The sequence below is a fragment of the Pseudophryne corroboree genome, unplaced genomic scaffold (assembly GCF_028390025.1).
Source record: "Pseudophryne corroboree isolate aPseCor3 unplaced genomic scaffold, aPseCor3.hap2 scaffold_2619, whole genome shotgun sequence".
Classification (NCBI taxonomy): domain Eukaryota; kingdom Metazoa; phylum Chordata; class Amphibia; order Anura; family Myobatrachidae; genus Pseudophryne; species Pseudophryne corroboree.
The window spans coordinates 1-7331 of NW_026969279.1; the positions used below are offsets into that span (position 1 = coordinate 1).

General features: G+C 45.8%; 1 non-coding gene and 1 pseudogene across 1 annotated transcript; both read right to left on the minus strand.

Moving 5' to 3' along the window:
- Positions 1 to 2462: 2462 nt before the first annotated feature.
- Positions 2463 to 2617, minus strand: LOC135012987 (U1 spliceosomal RNA; annotated as a pseudogene).
- Positions 2618 to 2769: 152 nt separating this feature from the next.
- On the minus strand, positions 2770 to 2933 carry LOC135012986 (U1 spliceosomal RNA). The gene has a single exon (XR_010211790.1). It is a non-coding gene; the product is annotated as a U1 spliceosomal RNA (small nuclear RNA).
- Between the last annotated feature and the right edge of the window lie 4398 nt (positions 2934 to 7331).

Below are 7331 nucleotides of genomic sequence, written 5' to 3' on the forward strand. Positions count from 1 at the left end.
AATCATTTATATGCCAAGCTGGAGAAGTGTGAGTTTCATGTCACGGAAGTATCTTTTTTAGGGTACATAATTTCCCCTCAGGGATTTTCCATGGAACCAAAGAAACTCCAGGCCATCCTTAGTTGGGCGCAACCCACCAATTTAAAAGCAATTAAGCGTTTTTTAGGGTTTGCGAATTATTATAGGAGGTTCATTCATTCTTTTTCTGACCTGGTTGCTCCCATTGTAGCTCTGACAAAGAAAGGAGCGGATCCTACCAACTGGTCGCATGAAGCTGTGTTGTCCTTCTGGGCCTTGAAACAAGCCTTTGTCTCGGCTCCAGTCCTCAGACATCCTAATCCGGAATTGCCCTTTGTGGTGGAGGTTGATGCCTTGGAGGTTGGAGTGGGGGCTATCCTTTCTCAAAAGGATCCGGAGTCTCTGGAGTTACATCCTTGTGCCTTTATGTCCAGGAAATTCTCCTCCGCTGAATCCAACTATGACATTGGTAATCGGGAGTTACTGGCGGTAAAATGGGCTTTCGAGGAGTGGAGGCATTGGCTGGAGGGAGCAAAACATACTATTTCGGTATTGACTGACCATAAGAACCTGCAATACATTGAATCGGCTAAGCGGCTTAATGCCCGGCAGGCACGTTGGGCATTATTTTTTACGCGTTTCAAATTTATAATCACTTTCAGGCCTGGTTCCAAGAATACTAAGGCTGATGCCCTGTCACATAGCTTTCTTCCGGTTCACAATAACAATCCTGTTACCCCCATACTTCCATCTTCGGTCATCTGGGCGGGCCTCACACAAGATTTATTTACCCAGTTAAAACAGCTTCAACACCAAGCTCCTAGAATTACTCCTGCTGGTCGTCTTTACGTCCCTGAGTTTTTGAGAGTTACTGTTTTAACGGAATTCCATGATAACAAAGTTTCAGGGCATCCAGGAGTCTCTAAGACATTGGAGTTAGTCTCTCGCTCAGTATGGTGGCCTGGTCTTTCTAAAGACGTCAAGGAATTTGTTTATTCATGTCAGGTTTGTGCACAGCATAAGGTTCCCCGTTCCTTGCCCATCGGGCAACTTATGCCCTTAAATGTTCCTCTCAGGCCATGGTCTCATATTTCTATGGATTTTGTGGTTGACCTTCCCCTTTCAGCCGGATTCCGAGTCATATGGGTGGTAGTGGACCGTTTTAGTAAAATGGCTCATTTTATTGCTCTTCCCCGATTGCCTTCTGCCCAAGGGTTGGCAGTTTTGTTTCTCCGCCATGTATTCAGGCTTCATGGGTTGCCTACTGATATTGTTTCTGATCGGGGTCCACAATTCATCGCACAATTCTGGAAATGTTTTTGTGCCTCATTGAAGATGAAATTGTCGTTAACATCCGGTTACCACCCACAATCCAACGGGCAAACCGAACGAGTTAACCAATCATTGAAACAATATTTGCGCTTGTATTCAGCCAAACTCCAGAATGATTGGTCCGAGTTTCTTCCGTTGGCTGAATTTGCTTACAATAATTCTTGTCATTCCTCCACTAAAGAGTCTCCATTCTTTTCAGTTTTTGGTTTTCACCCCAGAGCTAATTCTTTTTTTCATCATTCCTCAGTCTCCTCGCTTACCTTAACCTCCCATCTCAGAGCCATTTGGAAAAAGGTGCACCTTGCTCTCAGAAAAGCGGCCTTTCGAGAGAAGAAATTTTCTGACAGGCTCCGACGTCCTTGCACTTTTAAGGTGGGAGATAGGGTGTGGTTGTCGACTCGCAACATCAGGCTTCGACAATCCTCAGCTAGACTGGGACCCAAATTTATTGGGCCATTTCTTATTATTAAAAGAGTCAACCCAGTTGCCTTTCGGTTACGTTTACCAAGATCTCTCCGGATTGGAAATACGTTTCATTGTTCCCTGTTGAAACAATACGTTTCTTCCAGTAGATTTCCTCGGAAGATCTCTCAGGGTAGATCTCCAGTAGATGTACAGGGACAACAGGAGTTCTTGGTAGAGAAGGTTCTCGATTCCAAATTGTCCCGGGATCGGCTGTATTTTCTGGTTCACTGGAAAGGCTATGGTCCGGAGGAAAGGTCTTGGGTCCTGGATAAGGATCTTCATGCCCCGAGGCTCAAGAGGGCATTTTTTCGGGAATTTCCTCAGAAACCTGGCTTTAGGGGTTCCTTGACCCCTCCTCAAGGGGGGGGTACTGTTTGGCGCCGGGGTCCGCTTGATGGTCTGCGCGGCCCGGCGCCTAGCAACTAGAGATGCCGTGCACGTACAGCCGCCGGCTCCCTAGCAACGCTAGACGCCGGGCGCGCTGAGCCGCACGGACCCTAGCAACGGGGACGCCACTGGCGGACCGCATTCCCCGTTGCTAGGCTTTAGGAAATTAAGATATTCACCTGCTCTCTGGCCGTGCAGCAAGGCAGCTGCACGGCATTTATTCTAATCAGCCATTAGCATTAGAGACCTGAGACAAAGAGATCTGAATTATATGAGAGCCGACCAGAGGAAACACAAATTATGCAGTCAAGTGTCCCACATTTGGGGAAATCGCAGATGCAGCACACCCAGAGTGCAATGGGTGAGCCTTGCCCTGGGAGAAGCACCTTCCTGATCATACCTGGCAGGTAAGTAGGAGTTGGGCAAGAGCTGAGGAGGGTCGCTGCTCGGGCACCCCCCTGTCAAGTGAAGGAGATCCAACTGAGGCAGCACAAGAGAACTCTCGAAAGAAGAACAAGGCTAGAGGAAGATCTGAGACACAGAAATCTGGCTTTTACCAGAGCTGACCAGAGGAAAGCACAAACACAGTCCCCCACTACCACAAATAATGCAGTCGAGTTTCCCACATTTGGGGAAATCACAGGGGTCAGCATACCCAGAATGCAATGAATGAACCTCACCCTGGGAGAACAATCTTCATGACCATGGTATCTCCTATGCAAAATAAGTATGATTTGGGATAGGGCTGGGGAGGGCCGCTGCTCAGGCACATCTCTGTCAAGTAAAGGAGATTCAACTGAGGCAGCACAACCTAACCGTGGTTTTTTTTTCATTCTTTATACCGTCATAGTGTCATACTAGTTGTTACGAGTATACTACTATCTCTTTATCAACCAGTGTACAGTGCGGTAGTTCACGGCTGTGGCTACCTCTGTGTCGGCAGTCGGCAGGCAGTCCGTCCATCCATAATTGTATTATAATATATACCACCTAACCGTGGTTTTTTTTTCATTCTTTATACCGTCATAGTCAGTCATACTAGTTGTTACGAGTATACTACTATCTCTTTATCAACCAGTGTACAGTGCGGTAGTTCACGGCTGTGGCTACCTCTGTGTCGGAACTCGGCAGGCAGTCCGTCCATCCATAATTGTATTACAATATATACCACCTAACCGTGGTTTTTTTTTCATTCTTTATACCGTCATAGTCAGTCATACTAGTTGTTACGAGTATACTACTATCTCTTTATCAACCAGTGTACAGTGCGGTAGTTCACGGCTGTGGCTACCTCTGTGTCGGAACTCGGCAGGCAGTCCGTCCATCCATAATTGTATTACAATATATACCACCTAACCGTGGTTTTTTTTTCATTCTTTATACCGTCATAGTCAGTCATACTAGTTGTTACGAGTATACTACTATCTCTTTATCAACCAGTGTACAGTGCGGTAGTTCACGGCTGTGGCTACCTCTGTGTCGGAACTCGGCAGGCAGTCCGTCCATCCATAATTGTATTATTATAATATATACCACCTAACCGTGGTTTTTTTTTCATTCTTTATACCGTCATAGTGTCATACTAGTTGTTACGAGTATACTACTATCTCTTTATCAACCAGTGTACAGTGCGGTAGTTCACGGCTGTGGCTACCTCTGTGTCGGCAGTCGGCAGGCAGTCCGTCCATCCATAATTGTATTATAATATATACCACCTAACCGTGGTTTTTTTTTCATTCTTTATACCGTCATAGTCAGTCATACTAGTTGTTACGAGTATACTACTATCTCTTTATCAACCAGTGTACAGTGCGGTAGTTCACGGCTGTGGCTACCTCTGTGTCGGAACTCGGCAGGCAGTCCGTCCATCCATAATTGTATTACAATATATACCACCTAACCGTGGTTTTTTTTTCATTCTTTATACCGTCATAGTCAGTCATACTAGTTGTTACGAGTATACTACTATTTCTTTATCAACCAGTGTACAGTGCGGTAGTTCACGGCTGTGGCTACCTCTGTGTCGGAACTCGGCAGGCAGTCCGTCCATCCATAATTGTATTATTATAATATATACCACCTAACCGTGGTTTTTTTTTCATTCTTTATACCGTCATAGTGTCATACTAGTTGTTACGAGTATACTACTATCTCTTTATCAACCAGTGTACAGTGCGGTAGTTCACGGCTGTGGCTACCTCTGTGTCGGCAGTCGGCAGGCAGTCCGTCCATCCATAATTGTATTATAATATATACCACCTAACCGTGGTTTTTTTTTCATTCTTTATACCGTCATAGTCAGTCATACTAGTTGTTACGAGTATACTACTATCTCTTTATCAACCAGTGTACAGTGCGGTAGTTCACGGCTGTGGCTACCTCTGTGTCGGAACTCGGCAGGCAGTCCGTCCATCCATAATTGTATTACAATATATACCACCTAACCGTGGTTTTTTTTTCATTCTTTATACCGTCATAGTCAGTCATACTAGTTGTTACGAGTATACTACTATCTCTTTATCAACCAGTGTACAGTGCGGTAGTTCACGGCTGTGGCTACCTCTGTGTCGGCACTCGGCAGGCAGTCCGTCCATCCATAATTGTATTACAATATATACCACCTAACCGTGGTTTTTTTATACCACCTAACCGTGGCAGTCCGTCCATAATTGTATACTAGTATCCAATCCATCCATCTCCATTGTTTACCTGAGGTGCCTTTTAGTTCTGCCTATAAAATATGGAGAACAAAAAAGTTGAGGTTCCAAAATTAGGGAAAGATCAAGATCCACTTCCACCTCGTGCTGAAGCTGCTGCCACTAGTCATGGCCGAGACGATGAAATGCCAGCAACGTCGTCTGCCAAGGCCGATGCCCAATGTCATAGTACAGAGCATGTCAAATCCAAAACACCAAATATCAGAAAAAAAAGGACTCCAAAACCTAAAATAAAATTGTCGGAGGAGAAGCGTAAACTTGCCAATATGCCATTTACCACACGGAGTGGCAAGGAACGGCTGAGGCCCTGGCCTATGTTCATGGCTAGTGGTTCAGCTTCACATGAGGATGGAAGCACTCAGCCTCTCGCTAGAAAACTGAAAAGACTCAAGCTGGCAAAAGCACCGCAAAGAACTGTGCGTTCTTTGAAATCCCAAATCCACAAGGAGAGTCCAATTGTGTCGGTTGCGATGCCTGACCTTCCCAACACTGGACGTGAAGAGCATGCGCCTTCCACCATTTGCACGCCCCCTGCAAGTGCTGGAAGGAGCACCCGCAGTCCAGTTCCTGATAGAGATGAGCGGGTTCGGTTTCTCTGAAACCGAACCCGCACGAACTTCATGTTTTTTTCACGGGTCCGAGCAGACTCGGATCCTCCCGCCTTGCTCGGTTAACCCGAGCGCGCCCGAACGTCATCATGACGCTGTCGGATTCTCGCGAGACTCGGATTCTATATAAGGAGCCGCGCGTCGCCGCCATTTTCACACGTGCATTGAGATTGATAGGGAGAGGACGTGGCTGGCGTCCTCTCCATTAGAAATTAGATTAGAAGAGAGAGAGAGATTGTGCAGAGTCAGACAGAGTTTACCACAGTGACCAGTGCAGTTGTTGTTAGTTAACTTTTATTTATTTTAATATAATATATCCGTTCTCTGCTATATCCGTTCTCTGCCTGAAAAAAAACGATACACAGCAGCAGCCAGTCACACAGTGTGACTCAGTCTGTGTGCACTCAGCTCAGCCCAGTGTGCTGCACATCAATGTATAAAAGGCAAAGCTTATAATAATTGTGGGGGAGACTGGGGAGCACTGCAGGTTGTTATAGCAGGAGCCCCCAGGAGTACATAATATTATATTAATTTAAAATTAAACAGTGCACACTTTTGCTGCAGGAGTGCCACTGCCAGTGTGACTAGTGGTGACCAGTGCCTGACCACCAGTATAGTAGTATATTGTTGTATGTATTGTATACTATCTCTTTATCAACCAGTCTATATTAGCAGCAGACACAGTACAGTGCGGTAGTTCACGGCTGTGGCTACCTCTGTGTCGGCAGTCGGAACTCGGCAGGCAGTCCGTCCATCCATAATTGTATTACAATATATACCACCTAACCGTGGTATTTTTTTTTCTTTCTTTATACCGTCGTCATAGTGTCATACTAGTTGTTACGAGTATACTACTATCTCTTTATCAACCAGTGTACAGTGCGGTAGTTCACGGCTGTGGCTACCTCTGTGTCGGCAGTCGGCAGGCAGTCCGTCCATCCATAATTGTATTATTATTATAATATATACCACCTAACCGTGGTTTTTTTTTCATTCTTTATACCGTCGTCATAGTGTCATACTAGTTGTTACGAGTATACTACTATCTCTTTATCAACCAGTGTACAGTGCGGTAGTTCACGGCTGTGGCTACCTCTGTGTCGGAACTCGGCAGGCAGTCCGTCCATCCATAATTGTATTATATACCACCTAACCGTGGTTTTTTTATACCACCTAACCGTGGCAGTCCGTCCATAATTGTATACTAGTATCCAATCCATCCATCTCCATTGTTTACCTGAGGTGCCTTTTAGTTCTGCCTATAAAATATGGAGAACAAAAAAGTTGAGGTTCCAAAATTAGGGAAAGATCAAGATCCACTTCCACCTCGTGCTGAAGCTGCTGCCACTAGTCATGGCCGAGACGATGAAATGCCAGCAACGTCGTCTGCCAAGGCCGATGCCCAATGTCATAGTACAGAGCATGTCAAATCCAAAACACCAAATATCAGAAAAAAAAGGACTCCAAAACCTAAAATAAAATTGTCGGAGGAGAAGCGTAAACTTGCCAATATGCCATTTACCACACGGAGTGGCAAGGAACGGCTGAGGCCCTGGCCTATGTTCATGGCTAGTGGTTCAGCTTCACATGAGGATGGAAGCACTCAGCCTCTCGCTAGAAAAATGAAAAGACTCAAGCTGGCAAAAGCAGCACAGCAAAGAACTGTGCATTCTTCGAAATCCCAAATCCGAATTCCGAGCCCACCCGCTGGCGGTGATGCAGGGCAGTCTGGAGCGACTGCTGATGCTGACATCTGGTCCGGACTGAAGGACCTGACAACCATTACGGACATGTCGTCTACTGT